The sequence below is a fragment of the Pinus tabuliformis genome, chromosome 8 (genome assembly GCF_031772625.1).
Source record: "Pinus tabuliformis cultivar Carrire ecotype Pingquan chromosome 8, CPIR1, whole genome shotgun sequence".
Taxonomy (NCBI): domain Eukaryota; kingdom Viridiplantae; phylum Streptophyta; class Pinopsida; order Pinales; family Pinaceae; genus Pinus; species Pinus tabuliformis.
Window position 1 is genome coordinate 1,353,548,140 of NC_142294.1, and position 20,321 is coordinate 1,353,568,460.

Below are 20,321 nucleotides of genomic sequence, written 5' to 3' on the forward strand. Positions count from 1 at the left end.
AATGGGCGAATGGAAGGTTGTAAGTCTTAATTTCAAGGGCTAAATTTACCTTTTTTACCCTCTCCCTTAAAATAAGGTGGGCTATTTGAGGTGATTTGTAAAAATGTACTATGATACAAAATATTCGCCCACTAAAAATTTAAAACCCCTTAATTTCGCCAAAGGGCGAACATTCGCCCCTAAAATTATCCTTGCCAAATTTTCCTCAAAATAAATATTTTCGATGGCAGAGATTAAAAGATGATCAAATTATTATCAATGGTCGAGATTATTTTGACGGGATCAAGCCAACTAGTCGTTATTTTCCACTTGGAGGATTTCTCTATAAATAGAAGCCATTTTTGCTTCTCATGGCATTCTGATTTTGGGCTATCTCTGGATGATGTAAATTTGTAATGATGATATTCAGCGATTGCTCTGTCGAGAACGTTTTAATATCATAATAAAGAGACTTTGGGGTTCAGTTCATGGTGTTCTTGTTCCATTGATCTATCGTGCGTGCTAGTTATGTGTGTTGATCTAAAGATGATCTGAGGTTGTCAATGATGTCAACCCAAGCAGCACCAGGGGCTACCCTGATCTTGCAAGGGAATTTTGACTTCACAACTTACTCTATTTTGAGTCAAGGATCTTCTAAATAGATTCTACTCGTCAAGATGTTTCCTTTGATATATGGCACGCCAAGTAATTCTTCACGGTTTAAGAGATATTCATGTTTGAAGTTAGTAACCCCAGTTAGTGGGCTAAAACCCCATGGGGTTGTGGCATGGCACTCATAATTGGTTTTGGTCATTGAATAGTCAGTTAATAAAAAATTCTAAGCTCCTAAAATCCCTCCAACATTCTCTATAGAAGCCCCTCTCAACTCTATAAAAAGAAATCTCATATATCCTCCAAATGTAGTGATCGTGGCATTTTCGCTATAACTTCATTTTTGCGAAGTCTTAGATTCTGAAATGAAAACCCATTTGATTCGCAATCTTGATGAACGTCGTGACCGAATTTCAAATCTTGGTTCGCTATATTTTCGGAGATATGATCTGTGGAAGTTAGGGTTTTTGCAGGCTCCCGAATTTCATCTCAAAGAAGTGACCTTGGGAAAATCGTCATAACTCTCTCTCTCTGAGAAGAGGATTGGAATTCTGTAAAAAGTGGCGGATAGTGCACGAACTATAGTTTTCTGTGTATCAATTTCAGAGCTGAAGGAGGAAACAATGACACGTGGCACGCCGTACAAGTTCACTCTATTGAACTAGTCCATAATTAGGTCATTGTGAGAGATTGGGCATAACTTTGTCTTGAAGAGTCCAAATCGGGTCAGACCTGTGGCATTGGAAAGAAGACTCAGAGGGATACTACAGGACCGAAGATCACATATTGGGGATCTGAAATCACAGAGATACATCAGATTAAATATCGTGCTCCTAGAAGGCGAGAAAAACTAGATCAAGTGCTGTCAAGGGGTGCAAAGGACCAGACTTTCTAGGGCAGCAAAGAGCAAGGTGCAGCAAAATGATGCAGCAGAGGTAAGCTACAGGTAAGTATCTTCTGTATATGCATGTTCATTTCTTAATTGCATTAGGTTCTTTGTATTCTAATTTGTTGTTTTTGTTTAGCACTGACATATGCTCTACAGGATGAGGTAAGTTTTGCTATTATCATGTCATGGGTATTTCCTTGAAGACTTTTTGCAGGTATTATATATTCATCAAGAGAAGACTCAATGCATAATCTAATGTTCTAAAGAGTGAGAAAGGGTAGCATGACAAGAGCAGCAATCAAGGTACAAAACAACAGCAAGAAGTTCACCATATGAAGTCTTCAAGTGGGAAGCACTGCATACAATCATTGTAAAAGTATCATTGTACAGAGTCATTGTAAAAGTTGTACAAGTGTCTATCTGCCAAGAGTTGAAGAGGCAGTGTTGGGAGGTCTAGGATCATCATTAGGTGGTTGTGTCATAGTTGGGGTTATGGTCTAGTGTGTCTTCTTCTTCTACATCATTTTATATCATTGTAAAGTGGACCATTTTCCCTGGTACGGGAGTCCATTCTTCTTTTATTCTTCTATAGGGTGGTAAGGTGGTGCTAGGCTGGTGCATGAAGTCACCAACAGGTTCAAGCCTGTGAAAACTTCAGGGTGGTAGGGTGGTGCTAGGGTGAGTTGTAGCTCATTGGGTGTTGGGGCATCCGTTTAGTTGACTACTAAAAAGTCTCGAGTGTTGGAGCGTCCATCCAGTGGGAGCTGGAGAAGAATGCTTTTCTAGATTTTAGGAAGTTCGAGCTTTCTTTTCAATTGGAGTTGAAGATTAAAGAATTATTAGAAAAGCGTTCAGTGGTTTTCGACCCGGATGGGGTTTTCCACCTAAAATTTTTGTGCCTCCTGTGTTCTTTTATTCACTATTGTTACTGCATAAACATTAATGATAATTGAAGATTAACTAATGCTCTGAAAAGATTTAAAAGTGCTAATTTCTAAGGAATACTGATTCACCCCCCCCCCCCCCTCTTAGTATTTTCCAACAATTGGTATCAGAGCTTGGTTCCTTCAGTAACAGCTTAACCGCTAGAAGTCAGTTTTCAGAGCATAGAGATGGGAAAGTCAAAGAAGCAGGTTACAAGGATTTCAAAGGAAGGTACAAGTACAACAAAATCTCAAGAAAGTGAGTATTGTGTACCAACCCTTGATTTTGATGCAGATAATTACTGGATATGGGAATCCAGGATGGAAGTATCTTTGCAAACACATGGAGTATGGGAATCAATTGTTTCTGGAGAGACATCTACCGACGAAGCTAAAAGGTACAATTCAAAGGCCATGAATGTAATTTTGAATGTTTTGCCAAATTCTATGAAAACAAAAGTTAGTCAATGTTCAACAGCTAAAGTTCTTTGGGAAAAGCTTCATAATCTCTATTCAACAAAGAAATCAAGTACCAAGATGTTATTGAAAACTTGGATCCTTCTGAGTATGATGAAGAAGGGTTGACCATAGAAGTATTTTCTAAGGAGGCAATCAAGCTTATAAAAGAGCTCAAGGCTGAGAAGATTTGTTCCAATACTCTTGAAGAACAAGTTCAAGGTCTCAAAATTGAAGTCGAAGGACACAAATGTATTGAAGAGTCACTTCAAAAGAAGTTGGAATAAATCAATAATACAGCGACACGATACCTCAAGAGAGAAGTCAAACAAAAGCAACAAGAACTCGATACAACATTTGCAGAGATTAGCAGGATCACACAACAGATGCAGGAAGCAGAAATTGAAAGGAAGGAATCTGATCAAAGATACATATCCGTCGTTGACCAAAAGCAAAAGGAATTAGAAACATCTTCAATAGAAATAAGTAGGCTCAGGATTGAAAATTAGAAGCAAAAGGAACAGATACACGTTCTCAACAAAGAAATAGAGAAGACCACTCTTCTCAAGCTACAGGTTGAGGAGGTAGAAAAAAGAAGGAAGATCTTGAAAAGATGGTTTCAAGAAGATCTTGCTCAAAAGCAAGAACTTGATGCAACTCGTGATGAGATCAACAAACTCAAGGGATCGCAAAAAAAATACTTACAAAATAAGATAGATGAAGAAGCAAAAGTGAAGGCAATTAAAGATGGTAAAGCTCCAGTTGATGAAGGTACAAGCTCCACAACTTCGTAGGATGATTCTAAGAAGGAAGTTGATCAAAGTGAAAAGCCAAAGAAGAATGTTGCACCTCCAAAGAACAAGACCAAAGCAATCAAGAACAAAGGACCGCAAGAAACTACAACACCGCCTCCAAAGAAGAATGAAAAATCTTCCAGGTATGTTCGTTTATTTAATGGTTATTGTTTTTTATGTGCTAACTATGGACATATGGCTAGGGATTGTGAAGTTTTTGACAAGTACAATCATTATCTGCAAAACCCTAGAAGCAAGTTTGCAGGATCAAGAGACAGGTTCCGCTATGATTTTGTCAGAAGAGAATACATGCTAAATGGGCCAAATATTGAATGTTTCAAATGCCATAACTATGGCCATAGCGCTCATGGTTTCATATATCAGATGGAATCGCCTATGGACAACACTGAATGCTTCAAGTGTCATAACTATGGGCACATGGCTCGAGATTGCAGGAACAAGGTCTAAAAAAGGAAACAGGGACAGGAAGACAAAGCAGATAACAAGGTTTCAGCAGTTATGCTTTCAAGATTTGTAAAAGCAAAAGGTCATGAGGAATTAGCAATTGCTTCAGATAATGACTCAAGTCAAGATGGCCCGTTAGGTGACTCACTATTTTAAACAATCTGGCTTGTTGAATCCTTAATGTTTGTACAAGAGGAGTCTATGCAGCAGTATATGGCACAAGTCTATGATTGACAAGAAGGTAGTTTGAACAAGATGGTAGTTTCATTAAAGGTTCAGGGGGGAGCAAAACAATTGAAGGATTACAGGTTACCAAGAACAAGACAAGATTAGACTGCAAAGGATATGCACAAGTGGAAGGAATTGATTTTGATGAAACATTTGCACCAGTTGCCAAAATGGAAGCCATCCGGATGTTTCTCGCCTTTGCATGTTCAAGAAAAATAAAAGTCTACCAAATGGATGTTAAATCAACATTTCTGAATGGAGAATTAGAAGAAGAAGTTTACATCAAACAACCTGAGGGTTTTCTACTATCAGAAAAAGAAGACTATGTTTGCAAGTTAAAGAAGGCTTTGTATGGTCTCAAGTAGGTTCCCAGAGAATGGTATGCTTGTCCTGACGGATATCTACGTCAACAAGGGTTCAAGAAAGGTACTATTGATAGCAATCTTTACGTACAAATAGATAAAGATAATTTAACAATCGTTGAGGTATATGTGGATGATATAATCTTTGGTAGCAATGATGATCGACTAAGTAAGAACTTTGTTACAAAGATGCAAAGTGAGTTCGAGATTTCTTTACTTGGTGAGTTGACATACTTCTTAGGGCTTCAAATATCTTAGCAAGAGAAAGGAATATTTATATGTCAAGCCAAGTACATCAAGGAAATGCTCAAGAATATCAAAATGGAATATTGCAAACCCGTCCTTACTCTAATGGTAACAGGTTGAAAATTGAGCATAGACGACGCATCTAAGGATGTGGATCAGAGGTTGTACAGATCTATGATTGGTAGTCTTCTATATGTAATAGCCTCCCGGACAGAGATGTTATGCAAGCAGTTGGACAAGTAGCAAGATTCCAAGCAGCACCAAAAGAATCACATATTATTGTCGTCAAAAGAATTCTTCGATATCTAAAGGGCACAACAGAATATGGCTTGTGGTATCCTAAGGGCAACAATCTCATTATTCAAGCCTTTACAGATGCAGATTGGGCAGGAAGAATTGATGATCGTAAGAGTACTAGTGGAGTTTCTATTTAGGTGTTTGTCTCGTATCATGGTTGAGCAAAAAAGCAAACCTCAATCTCGTTATCTACAGCGGAAGCAGAATACATTGCAGCAGCAGCTTGTTGTACTCAAGTCCTTTGGATGAAACAAACTTTGCAAGATCTTCAAGTACAATTCAGTGAGCCTATTCCCATCTTCTGTGATAACACCAGTGCCATCAGCATCTCCAAGAATCCTATCATGCATTCAAAAAAAAAACACATTCCGATAAAATATCATTTTGTTAGAGAACAAGTCGCTAAAAAGAATATCAAACTTGAATATGTTGGTACAAAAGAACAAATCGTTGATATCTTCACTAAAGCTTTACCTCGTGAAGCATTTGAATATCTTCGCCAGAAGCTTGGGATTCTCCCAAGTTCTCATTAGATTTTCCTTATTCAAAAAATAAAGGGGAGTGGAAGTGTGTACAGGTCTGCAGGATGGTTGTGTGTCAGGGGGAGTCACCATTTTCCAATGATGACAAAGGGGGAGAGAAGGCAGTAGGAAGAGGTGCCCTAATCACAAGGGGAGTACTTGTGTTGCCATCAATGCCAAAGGGGGAGATTGATGATCTAAAGATGATCTGAGATTGTCATTGATGTCAACCCAAACAGCACTAGTGGCTACCCTAATCTTGCAAGGGAATGTTGACTTGACAACTTACACTATTTTGAGTCAAGGATCTTCTGGATAGATTCTCTCGTCGAGATCTTTCCGTTGATATATGGCACGCCAAGTAATTCTTTGTTAGGCCAGGGTAACTCCAAAATGGGCAGAAGAAAACTGACAGATTATTTCATTAGATAACTATTGTTTATATACATAAAATGGGACGGATCAGTTCATCTTCTTGATGACTGTTCACGTTCCAGTTTACCCAACCGTTGAAGATTAGGTGTGAACATTCCCCCCCTTAATCTGAAGGGATGTTGGTGAGTCCAAGCATCGTTCTGAATCTTTCAAGCTTTTCTCTTCCAAGTGCTTTGGTGAAGATGTCTGCAATTTGCTCATTTGTGGAACAATGATGGAGATGGATTATTTTGGCTTCAACATGATGTCGGATCAGATGATATTTAGTATTGATGTGCTTAGTACGATCATGGAACTTTGGGTTCTTGGCCAACTTTATTGCAGAGGTGTTATCAATCATGAGTGGAGTTGATTGTACTTGTTTTACCTGCAAATCTTCAAGAATTTTCCTGAACCACACAATTTCTTTCGTTGCTTCAGCTGCTGCCACGTATTCTGCTTCTGTTGTGGAATCTGCTGGAACTGATTGTTTGCGTGATCTCCAGGAGACAGCTCCTGATCCAAGACTCATAGCATATCCTGAAGTAGATACCCCAGTTTCTTTGTCTCCATCGAAGTCTGAATCAGAGTATCCAATCAAGTTGAAGTCGTCCACCTGTGTATACTTGATTCCAAGGTCTTGAGTTCCCTTCAAATACCTTAGAACTCTTTTTGCAGCAGACCAATGTCCCTCACAAGGCTTTTGCATAAACCTGGAGAGGATTCCAACAGCAAATGAAATGTCTGGTCTGGTAGTAGTGAGGTAGATGAGACTTCCTACAAGATGTCTATACTTTGTTGCATCCTCAAATTCCTTTCCTTCAATAGATGTGAGCTTCAAGTTTTGTTCCATTGGAGTAGAAAGAGGATTGCACTCTGTCATGCCAAATCTGTTTAACAAATCTCCAATGTATTTCTTTTGAGAAAGAAATATGGATTTTGGATGTTGGGTTACTTCAATGCCAAGATAGTAATGAACATAGCCCAAATCAGTCATTTCAAAACTTTTTCCTAATTCTTTCTTTATGGATGCAATATAGCTTTCATTGTTCCCTGTCATTAAAAGATCATCTACATATACCACAAGATATACAACTATTTTTCCAACTTTCTTGACAAATAAAGTTGCATCATCAAGATCAAAATGTTTGAAGTTGAGTTTCAGAAGATGCTCAGTTAGTTTTTCATACCAGGCTCGTGGTGCTTGTTTGAGGCCATACAAGGACTTCACAAGTTTGCATACTTTGTGTTCATGTCCTTTCACAGCAAATCCTTCAGGCTGGGACATAAAAACATTCTCTTTTAGATCTCCATTCAAGAATGCAGTTTTTACATCCATTTGATGGACTTTCCAACCGTTCTGAGCAGCTAGTGCAAAGAGTGTCCGGATGGTGGCCCATTTTGCTGTGGGGGCAAAAGTTTCCTCATAATCGACCCCTTCCTTTTGTGCAAAACCTTTTGCCACAAGCCTAGCTTTGTGCTTGTCAAGTGAGCCATCAGCTTTGTACTTGTTCTTGTAGACCCACTTGCAGCCAATTGGTTTGGTTCCAAATGGAGGATCAACCAGCTTCCAAGTGCCATTCTTTATGAGGGCATCGTACTCTTTCTGCATCGCTTCTTTCCATTCATCATGAGAAGCAGCTTCTTTGAAGGAAGTTGGTTCAAAATCTGTAGACAAGTTCAATTCACAATCATAAGTAACATCCATATCCACAGGTGAATTAGAGTTATCTACATCACCTCCATCTTGTCGGTTTGTATTTCTGGTTCCTGTTTTTCCAATTTCATCAGGATGAACACTTTCAAGTGTCTTTGTCAGCCACTTTGGGGGACCTTTCTGAGATGGTTCGGGCTGCTCTGTTGATTGAGTTGGGACTGAATCAAGATTAAGTCTCCCAATTCTATCAATTACATCACTTAAAGGATCATCCGGTGTTGGAGTTTCATGCAAGGGAGATTGTTCTTCAGAAGAAGATTCCACATGTTGATCTAGTATAGGAATCCCCCCTTCAAGATGTGGAATCTGATTATCAAACTCTTGAAATGATTTCGTTTTTGTGAATCTATCCAAGCGATCAAGTTGCCGCTCAACAACACTGTCAGATTTGGATGATTCAAGAAAAATGACATCTCTAGATACAACAAACTTTTTATTTACTTCATCATAGAGACGGTATGCTTTAGAGGTGTTTGAATACCCCAGGAAGATACACTTACGACTTCTAGTTTGTTTCTATGTACCTTTGGTATTAAAGCATAACAGGTGGAACCAAAAATCCTGAGATATTTTACCGAAGGAACATGTCCATACCACAATTCATAAGGAGTCTTGTTTCTTATAGCACTATATGGACATCTATTCTTTATATATGCAGCACATAGAACAGCATCATCCCAAAACATTATCTTTACATTTTTGAAGAAAAGCATGGATCGTACCATATTCAAGATTGTTCTATTCATTCTTTCTGCTACACCATTCTGTTGGGGATTATAAGGTACAGTTGTTTGATGTTTGATCCCATGTTGGCGAAGATAGTTTTCAAATTCATTTGATGTATATTCTTTTCCATTATCAGTGCGAATAGACCCAATATGAGATTGTGCATCATTTTCAATCCACTTATGAAAATTCTTGAATGTTTGAAAAGCATCAGATTTGTTCTTCAATAAATAAACCCAACACATTCTGGTGTAATCATCAATAAATATCATGATATATTTATTTCCATTTGCAGAAGGAACAAGCATTGGACCACATAAATCTGAATGAATGAGTTCAAGCTTCCTATGTGCTCTTGAATGTGAATCATGAAAAGACTGTTTGCTATGCTTTCCTAGAATGCAAGCATCACATTGCTTATGTTTTCTAGGAATTGTAGGCAAACCAGCAACACCATTTTTCTTTAATAAGCGGAGACTGTCATAGTTTAAATGTCCAAATCTAGCATGCCATAATAAACTTGATGGAAGCGTACCTTCTTCATGATGAGAAATATATGAGAAATGTTGTGCATGAGCAGAGGTTCCTTGCGGTTTAAGAAGTCTTTCTTCTTCTATTCCCCTCATGACAAGTGAGTGGTCAGATGCCTTTCTTACCTCAAGCTTTCCATCAAACATATGAATGGAGTGACCTTGCTGGCGGATGTGGACCAAGGACAGCAAGTTTCTCTTGAGCTGTGGGAGATATAGAACATGATCCAGAAGAAAGTCTGGAAGACCAGGCAATTTAAGCCTGATTGTGCCAAGCCCTGATGGCTTGATTTTTGATTGATCTGCAAAGTATACTGCTCCATCAACATTGTCAGTGAAATCTTCAAAAAAATATTTCCTATGAGTCATATGACAGGTTGCTCCTAATCAAGCAACCAATCATTTTTCGAAGAAGCAAGTGAAGCATTAAACAAATCTTCATTTACTCCAATGTTACATTGTGCCTCAATATAGTGAGCGGATTCAGGTGCTTTACCTTTGTCTGTATCATCAGTTTTACCTTTCTGTTGATTTCTTCTCTGCTCAATTTTGTCCCATCGTAGCTTGTGTGTAGAAGCATCATGTGATCCATTTCGTTTGCAGTGAATGCAATGCAGATCTGCTTTTTCTGCTTGAGAATGTCTGCCCCCCCTGCCTCTGAAGTATCTTCCTCTTCCTCTTCGTCCACCTCTTCCTCTTGTAGAATCTTGAGCAGCATGCTTTTCTTTATGAGCAAGGCAAACAGTCTCTTCAGAAGATTCAGGGACTGTCTTCTTTCCAAAGGCTTTCTCTCTTTCAGCAAACTTTTTCACAAGAGAGCCAAAGGTTATATCTTTAAGATTTTCATTTGCTTGTAATGACTCAAGATAATTGGAGTAGGTAGGATAGAGTGCTTTGAGAAAGGCAATAAGAGAGATATCCAGCTCAACCTTAGTGGATTTAATATCATGCATTATAGACTTTATTTCAGATGCAAGAGCAAGAGGATCATTATTTTTCAGTTCAAGAGTGAAGAGTTTAATCATGAGCTGAACAACTTCAAGTGCAGAATGTGAATCATAGAGTTCTTTCAGCTTTTGTAAAGCTTCAAAGGCAGTGGAATAGGATGAAATATGACGACTTACTTCTTCATTTACAGATGCTGCGATCAATGCATAGGCTTTGCTGTTCTTGTTTTCCCAAATGACAAGTTCTTTATCTAATGTAGGCTGCACAGGGTCTTTGTCTTCTTCTCCGACACACACTCCTTTCCACAACTCATTGTAGATGAGGGTGTGTTTTACCATCCGGGACCATTCAGGATAGTTCTCCTTGCCAGTGAGAACTATTCCTACCATAGAGATGATTGAATGCATTCTGTAAAAAATACTTCTGCTAAAAAAAACTTTTGCTGATAGAAAGAACTTCTGCTGATAAAAAACTTTCTGCTGATATACAGTGAAATTGTACTCAAAAGGGTAACAGATTTCAAAATCTTTATGCACTAAGTTTTCTTCAAATGTCTCCAAAATTTTATAAAATATCCTCCACAAAATATTCAAACAACTTCCAAAACTTATTGAAACAGCGTCCAAAACGCATTCAAAAACTTATTCAAACAGCTTACAGCGCATTCAAAAACTTATTCAAACAGCTGGTCAATATATATATGCTGGTTAATCATCAACAAGGCATATACATGCGGTTTAATACCAAACTTTATGGAAACATATACCACTCGGACGGTGCCAATAGTTCTCTGACAGGAGCTTTCAGGCCTTCGAATAGTTGTAACCTTCGATGGATTGAATCGCTATGTGCCTTCCAAGAGTTTGGCATTGAGCACAGGTCGTTGGCTCCAAAAACAAGCCTAAACCCCACTATTTTTACAGCAGAAAGCGCAAACACCCTCAGAACTTACTGAAGGTTACCAATGGATATAACATAGAGGTGAGGTTGGCAACATTCGCATGCAGGTCACAACGAGGGATTCTCATTCTCAGTGGGAGCGGGATTGTTACCAATGTTACCCTCCAGCAGTCGGTCGCTCCTAGCTCGATCCTAACCTTCCACGGACGCCGCGAGATCTATGACCATAAATGAAGGGGCATTGTGATAAGCTCGGTCCACAGCGTAATTCTCCACAACTTCCAGGTAGGCGACGTTGCAGAAAGCGATACAGTTCATATATACAAAGGGGTGACCAAGGTGTGGATCGATCACTTGACCTCCTTCAATGGGAAACTGGGCCTCGTCACAGTAATTCAGGGCTCCACCGATGTGACCATCTCCAACTCTCTGCTTTCCAATACGAATTTCAACATGCTCTTGGGTGGTTCGGACATGGATACAGTCGATCACAAGCTCAGGGTTACAGTTTATCGAAACTGGTTCTTGAATGCTTCATGGACGCGGAGACTATGACCATAAATGCGAAGGCAAATCATACACAGTCACCCTTGATTGGACTCTGTGCTATTCAAAACCTACGAGTGTGAAGACCAGAGCCGAGGCGCAGAGCGGATTGGTAGAAGGTGTCTTGCGAAAAGATTTGAATCTGATACGCCGTTTCCTTTGAAATCTCCTCAACGGAAGGATTTCAGAGCCGGTGCATCAGGTGTGGACAGAGGCAATCAATGCGCAGAGAATCAATGACTTTTAACGGATGCGCATAGAGTCAAACGTTCAGGCATGGCCAGACAAACGTTCAGGCAGAGGCGTTATGGCCAAGCAAACGTTTCAGGCAGAGGCGTTATGGACAGATGCAGCGCTCATGACAGAGCAGCGCTCAGGACAGAGATAAGGGAGTTACAAGGAATCTGGGACCTACGCTCTGATACCTTGTCAGGCCAGAGTAACTCCAAAATGGCCAGAAGAAAATTGACTGATTATTTCATTAGATAACTATTGTTTATATACATAAAATGGGACGGATCAGTTCATCTTCTTGATGACTGTTCACGTTCCAGTTTACCCAACCGTTGAAGATTAGGTGTGAACATTCTTCACGGTTTGAGAGATATTCATCTTTGAAGTTAGTAACCCCAGTTAGTGGGCTAAAACCCTATGGGGTTGTGGCATGGCACTCATAATTGTTTTGGTCATTAAATAGTCATTAATTAATAAGTTTTTTAAGCTCCTAAAATCCGTCCAACATTCTCTATAGAAGCCCCTCTCAACTCTATAAAAAGAAATCTCATATATCCTCCAAATGTAGTGATCATGGCATTTTCGTTGTAACTTCATTTCTACAAAGTCTTAGATTCTAAAATGAAAACCCATTTGATTCATAATCCTAATGACCGTTGTGACCGAATTTCAAATCTTGGTTTGCTATATTTTCAGAGATATGATCTGTGGAAGTTAGGGTTTTTGCAGGATCCCGAATTTCATCTCAAAGAAGTGACCTTGGGAAAATCGTCATAACTCTCTCTCTGAGAAGAGGATTGGAATTCTGTAAAAAGTGGCAGATAGTGCACAGACTGTAGTTTTTTGTGTATAAATTTCAGAGCCAAAGGAGGAAACAGTGACACGTGGCACGTCGTACAAGTTCGCTCTACTAAACTAGTCCATAATTAGGTCATTGTGAGAGATTGGGCATAACTTTGTCTTGAAGAGTCCAAATCGGGTCAGACCTGTGGCATTGGAAAGAAGACTCAGAGGGATAATACAAGACCAAAGATCACATGTTGGGGATCTGAAATCACATAGATACATCAGATTAAATATCGTGCTCCTAGAAGGCGAGAAAAACTAGATCAAGTGTTGTCAAGGGGTGCAAAGGACCAGACTTTCTAAGGCAGCAAAGAGCAAGGTGCAACAAAATGATGCAGCAGAGGTAAGCTACAGGTAAGTATCTTTTGTATATGCATGTTCATTTCTTAATTGCATTAGGTTATTTTATTCTAATTTGTTGTTTTTGTTTAGCACTGACATATGCTCTACAGGATGAGGTAAGTTTTGCTATTATCATGTCATGGGTATTTCCTTGAAGACTTTTTGCAAGTATTATATATTCATCAAGAGAAGACTCAATGCATAATCTAATGTTCTAAAGAGTGAGAAAGGGTAGCATGACAAGAGCAGCAATCAAGGTGCAGAACAACAGCAAGAAGTTCACCATATGAAGTCTTCAAGTGGGAAGCATTGCATACAATCATTGTAAAAGTATCATTGTACAGAGTCATTGTAAAAGCATCATTGTAAAAGTTGTACAAGTGTCTATCTGCCAAGAGTTGAAGAGGCAGTGTTGGGAGGTCTAAGATCATCATTAGGTGGTTGTGTCATAGTTGGGGTTATGGTCGAGTGTGTCTTCTTCTTCTTCTACATCATTCTATATCATTGTAAAGTGGACCATTTTCCCTGGTACGGGAGTCCATTCTTCTTTTATTCTTCTACAGGGTGGTGCTAGGCTAGTGCATGAAGTCACCAACAGGTTCAAGCCTGTGAAAACTTCAAGGTGGTAGGGTGGTGCTAGGGTGAGTTGTAGCTCATTGGGTGTTGGGGCATCCGTTCAGTTGACTACTGAAGAATCTCGGGAGTTGGAGTGTCCATCCAGTGGGAGCTGGAGAAGAATGCTTTTCTAGATTCTAGGAAGTTGGAGCTTTCTTTTCAATTGGAGTTGAAGATTAAAGAATTACTAGAAAAGCGTTTGGTGGTTTTTGACCCGGATGGGGTTTTCCACATAAAATTTTTGTGTCCCCTATGTTGTTTTATTCACTGTTGTTACTGCATGAACATCAATGATAATTGAAGATTAACTAATGCTCTGAAAAGATTTAAAAGTGCTAATTGCTAAGGAATACTGATTCACCCCCCCCCCCTCAGTATTGTCCAACAATGGGTTAATCTTATATTGTGTTTCATTGTTATATAGCTTGTTATTTCATTTGTTGATTATCAAGAATTCTATCTATCTTAGGTGATCTGATTCATCATATGATCTAATGATTTGGTTTGAGAAAATTTATAGAGATCTGCAAGTACACTGGCCCTTGGGCTCAAAGTTCAAGGACTATGGAAAGGAGTCGACCTTGTTTGGGATCTATGAATTTTTATATTGTATTTTAACTTTGCAAAAGGGTGAGGCCAATATTTTAACTTTCAAAAAATACATTTATCCATTTCCATTATTTAGAATTTATTTTACAAGCATTGTATATTTGTAAATATTTTGCATATAATTTCTTTTTGTAAAATAATTTTGTAAATTATTTCTAACCCTTGCTTGCAGCAGTTGGGGTTTTGGGTTTATTTTAAATTTTGTATATATATTGGGGTTTTGGGAAAAAAATTATTTCATTTGTGAAGGTAAAATCTCAAGGCATATCAAAATTTTGAGAGGGTTTCTCTCACCCAAATGAGACGTCTAGCTTTCTTGAAGGAAATCGTTGGAATTTTGCGGTAGATCTAGACCTAGGAAGGCAAGATCTAGCCTTTGACTACCCTCCAGGCTCAACGCTCAAGAAAAAGAGGAAGCCACTAGCCCTTAGAGGAGATTTGGTGGCATTTTATGGTGAATTTTGAAGATCTGGATCAAAATTTGATTTTTTGCAAGGGTCCAAAAAATTTTGAGGCATTCTAGGCCTAGCGTTAGCCCTTCTAGCCCTAGTCGTGGCCTTTTCTCCCTTCCTTGGTGAGTCGTTGGCCTTTCTTGGCCTTGAAACCTTTTTCGTGGCCCTTGAAACCCTAGTTGTCATCCCTGAAGGGTTGCAGGTCTTTCTAGGCCTCTAAACCCCCTCCATGAGCCTCCTCTCTCCTTTTCTCCCTCTCGGCATCCTTCTTCACCCTTGCCACAGGCCTAAGGGTTTCATTCCCAGTAGTCGCAGCCTCCTTTTCCCTAGCGACAGTGTTAAAATTGGCAACTAGGGCCAAGCTCCATGTGGGTCATCTTATTTATGGCAACTAATATTTTTTTGAGGTCCTTCTCATCGAGAGGTGTAGAATTGATCTAAAGATCATCTGATTCTAATAAGTATTCATGGAGTTATGAATTTACTTGTGCTATAAGACAATTTGTCAAGGTCGACCAGCAACCAAATAAACCCCACATGTGCTCAACGTTTTAGTATAAAAGGAGATGACTTGAGAGTCATTTCTATAACACACTTCTATCTTGATTTCTCTCCACTTGTCTTAGGTTTTAGTGGAAGAGAAATCTAGGAGTGGAAGCCCTAGACGTTGGAGGAAAGAAGACTAAGGGAGCTGTCCTAGAGGAGATGCCACAGCCCTAAACGCTATCTAAAGGGCAGCCCTAAACGCAGTCTAAGAGCAGCCCTAAACGTTGTCAAAAGGCAGAACTAGACGCAGCCTAAGAGCAGCCCTAAACGTTGTCAAATGGCAGCCCAAAACGCAATCTAAGAGCATCCCTAAATGTTGTCTAAAGGGCAGCCCTAAACGTTGTCTAAAGGCGGCCCTAAAGCAGTCTAAAGGGAGCCCTAACGCTAACCTACGGAGCCCTAGATGCAGGCCTAATACGGCTGAAAAGGTGGGTTGTAGGTGACCCTCAAAATAGGGACAGCATGAGAGTTTGAGGACTCAAACATGCCCAGGACAAAAATGCTAATAAATGGGATAGTTGGCCTACATGGTGCTGCTAAGACACATGGGACAGCAGCAAGTATGGCAAGGCAGAGGGGACAGCAGCAAGTTATAGCATGACTGTTAGGGACAGCAGCTACACCTTTATATCTAGGCAGAAATGGCAAGGGACAATTGTATAGTAAATGGGATAGCAATGGAATGCTAAGGCAAGCATGGCAAGCATGGTGCTGCAAGCACATGAGACATGTTGTGTGTCAACATGGTTCTTTATACCACTTAGGACAGTTGTGTGGCAACATGATAAGCTTCAGAACAATGATGGGACAGCAGCATGTTGGGACAGAACTATGATGGGACAGCTATGACATTGATGGGACAGCAATGACATTGTGCAGCAATGGCACAATGGAATAGCAGCAACAGCAAGGTGCAGCAAGTACATGGTGCAGCTAGGTGCAGCAATAGTACTAGGGACAGCAATGATGCTTGGTGTTGCAAGTACATGGTATAGTCATGATTGGTGAAGCATGATCAGATGCAACATAGTGATGATGGGTGCAGTATGGTGCAACATGATGACGAGATTCAACACAATGATAGGTGAAGGAGTCACCTTGGAGAATCAGTTGAAGCAACATGTCTTCAACTGATCTCACGTATCATCTTCTTAGAGAAGATTTATGCTCTTATCTAGATAAGTTAAAGTGTTGACCTCTGTTGTAAATGTACTCTCTCTCTCTCTCTGCTGAACTATTGAAGAGCATATAAGAAGAATTGATCAAGGGTTTCCCCATATTGGGGTTTGTCCCTGGCTAGCGCCACATCTTGTATCCTCTTGTCTTGGCTTGTCTTCTGCAATTTATGTTTATGTTCTATATGCAGTTTACTTTAACGCTTATGTGATTGCTAATCTGGAAAAAATATTGAGCTAACTGTGAAAATTGAAATAAATTGTTCTAAGCATAGAACATACCTAAAATTAACATGGTATTAGAGTTGAGGTGAAGACAAAGCCCAAGCAAGAGTGAAAGAGAAATCACCGAAGACAGTTGAGAAAGGACAAAAGCATCAATGGATTCCTCATGCCTCTTCAAATTCACCAAGAGTGAAGTCGAAGCAGAGTATATTATCAGAATGGCACAGTGGAAGTTTCTGATGGCCTACTTATATATCACTTCAATGGGAAGTACGGATCTCAGGGTGAAAGGAAAGGCAGATGCCTTGGTTACAATAAGTTCGACCATTATGCGAAGGAGTGTCCGAATGGTAGGGACACATCTCTTGATGAAGATAACAATCATTCCAGGGACATCTTCAATGATCAGAGGAATGACAGGTAATGCAGGTCATCAAGGAAACAGACGACTCTTCAAGGAAAGCAAGGAACCCCAGGTATGAAGAATCAAATATTGTTTCTGATAAGATAAAGAAGCGTTATCTTCTATTGGCCCTCTCCTTCAGATTCTGTGGGAATCTGGCTTATTGATTATAGTGCTTCAAGGCACTTCATCAGATAGAAGGGAGCTCTCTCGAATGTGGTAAGAGATGGAAACAATTGTGGGATTATACTTGGAGCCGATGCACCTATCTCAGAAAGGGTGTAAAAAATGTTACCCCTTAATTGAATGAGGGTAACTCGATTCATTTACAAAATCTCTTTTATGTACCTGATTGCAAGAACAACCTGGTGCCCATTTCGACAATCGAAGTCAAAGGTTTCAAGGTGGCATTCATCAACGGAAAGGTACATGTTTGAAAATAGAATTTTCAAATATGCTTTTACTCATGAGTTCAAGGTTGGCAATTTGTGTCAAGTTGCAGGATGGTCAATTGGGGACCATGTCAATTGACATATCTCATCTATAGCACCAGAGGTCTATTATGGGGCGCTACCCGATGTGAGTCAGATGGTAACAGGGATGCCTAAATTCAAGAAGAGCATGAAGGTACATGTTTGAGATGTACCAAAGGAAAATCTTAAAAGGGGACCATTCCCCTCATGTAGCAGGTCCACAGGTTTGGAACAACCCGAGGGGTTTGAGATTCATGATCGGGAATCTCATGTGTGCAAGTGGAAGAAAGCCCTCTATGGCTTGAAGCAAAACACCCTGGGCTTAGTATGAGAGGATTGATAGTTGTTTGATGAAGCACAGATTCACTAAGAATGAAGTCGATCCAAACCATTGCTTGAAGGTTGTGGATGATAGACCTCTCATACTGGCACCTTATGAGCACGACCTCTTTCTGATAGGTGCAGACCCTCTCATTTGCAGAAGAAAGAGGGAGTTGGATTCCGAATGCGGAATGGTAAACTGCAAGCCCATGACTACCTCAAGGATCTTAAATTTCAGAAGTTATATGGTAGTGATGCCGGACCATATTTGGGAATTGCCTCTGAGTTTCATAAACTCATTCGCATTGATGTTCTTGGTGAACTTCCGTCCGGACATAAGATTTGCAGTTAGCATGTTGGGCTCATATTTTGTTTGAGCCTCACTAGATTGGTGCCAAGAATCTTCTCAGATATCTTTGGGACACAATCTCTCATGGATTGAGATACACTGCCGGAAATATGAAGCTGCATGATTATTCGCATGTTGACTGGGCAAGCAGTGTGGAGGATCACAAGAGCACTTCTCAATGCTAGTTCTCTTTGGGTTCTGCTTCAATGAACAAGAAGCAGAAGTCGGTTGCTGTTAAGTTATGGTATGTTCTATGCTTATAACAGTTTACTTCTTTTCCTTATTATATTCCAAAGATTAGCAATCACACGTACATAAAGTAAAGTGCAGATAGAACATTAAACGATCGACAGAAAACAAGCCAAGACAAGAGACACAAGATGTGGCGGCTAGCCAGGGACAAACCCCATAATGTGTGGGGAAACCCTTTGATCAAATCTTCTTTTATCTTCAATAATTCAGCAGAGAGAAATAGTACAATAAATCTGATTCATATCAGCAGTAGCAAACCCTAGATCAACAGCATCAGCATTAGCGGCTTCATTATCAAACTAGGGCAGAGGATATCTTGCAAACCGTTCATCGGATTGACTTCATTCCACCACCAAAAGTTGCGGCTTTCAGAGGAGGTTCAGATGAACCTACAACACAGTTCCAAAAAGGAGATCTTCTAGGCCACGCAGGTCAATATTTACTTCTGCAGTTGCAGCGTCAGTTTCAGCAGTTTCCGGCTTCAAACTAGGGAAGTCGATATCTTGCAAATCGTTCATCGGATTGACTTCATTCCACCACCAAAAGTTGTGGCTTTCAGAGGAGGTTCAGATGAACCTATAGCGCAGTTCCAAAGAGGATATATTCTAGGCCACGCAAGTCAATCTTTACTTCTGCAGTTGCAGCTTCAGTTTGAGCAGTTTCCAGCTTCAAACTAAGGCAGTTGATATCTTGCAAACCGTTCATCGGATTGACTTCATTCCACCACCAAAAGTTGCGGCTTTCAGAGGAGGTTCAGATGAACCTACAACGCAGTTCCAAAGAGGAGATCTTCTAGGCCACGCAAGTCAATCTTTACTTCTGCAGTTGCAGCTTCAAATTCAACAGCTTCTGGCTTCACATGTGTGAGAGAGAGACCCATTTCAGCGCAGTAGAGAAGAGACTCATTTCTACGTAGTATAGAAAGAGAGAGAGATGTGATGAGATGAGTGAGTCCAAATGAGGAAAAGTCCTCTTATATTTATACACAACGTTGGTGGGTGAATAGATGCGACTGTTGGGCTTCTGAGCCTACATGAGTTGTAGGTCGGCTTGATAATAATTCCATAATCAAAATAAATTCATATCTCCATGAATACTTATCGGAATTGGATGATCTTTATATCAATCCTACACCTCTCGACGAGAGGAATCTAATAAAAATATTATCAGCCATGAATAAGATGACCCACATGAAGTTTTTCCCTGGTTGCCAATTTTAACACTCCCTCTCAACCATGGAGAACTTCATCTGCAATCTGTCTATCGGTCGTTACTATTCATCCATCAAATGCACTGCCCTGTACAGCCTGACTCTTGCCCTGCTCTGCTTTATTCTGCTTGTTCTGCTTTGTCTTGTTCTGCCCTGCACTGATCTGTACTGTTTTGCTCTGTTCTGCTCTGCTCTTGCATTGTTCTGTTCTGCTTTGCTTTTGTCCGAATTATGAAGAAGAAGAAATGATCGAGGATGTATCATACAGACTCAAAGTCAGTCTAAGAGTATGTACCACTGGTCCCAGACCAGTCTCAACCAACCCGAAGTCAGCGTCATAGTGAGTACAACTCCACTGGTCCTAGACCAGTATCATCCTCCACTGACTCAAAGTCAGTCTCAGAGTGCGTACCACTGGTCCCAGACCAGTCTCAGCTGACCCGAAGTCAGCTTCATAGTAAGTACCACTCCTACCACTGGTCCCAGACCAGTATCGCAGTCTCAGAGAGTGTACCACTGGTCCCAGACCAGTCTCAACCGACCCGAAGTCAGCGTCATAGTATGTACCACTCTCACTGGTCCCAGACCAGTACTGCACTGACACGAAGTCAGTCTCGGAGTATGTACCACTGGTCCCAGACCAGTCTCAACCGACCCGAAGTCAGCGTCATAGTATGGTACAACTCCTACCACTGGTCCGAGACCAGTATCGCAGT

General features: G+C 40.2%; 1 protein-coding gene across 1 annotated transcript in view; it reads right to left on the reverse strand.

Annotated features, from left to right (window-relative positions):
• LOC149240516 (ATP-dependent DNA helicase 2 subunit KU70-like) overlaps positions 1-20,321 on the reverse strand; it is a 244,512-nt gene that overhangs the window by 56,701 nt on the left and 167,490 nt on the right. The window lies entirely within an intron of this gene.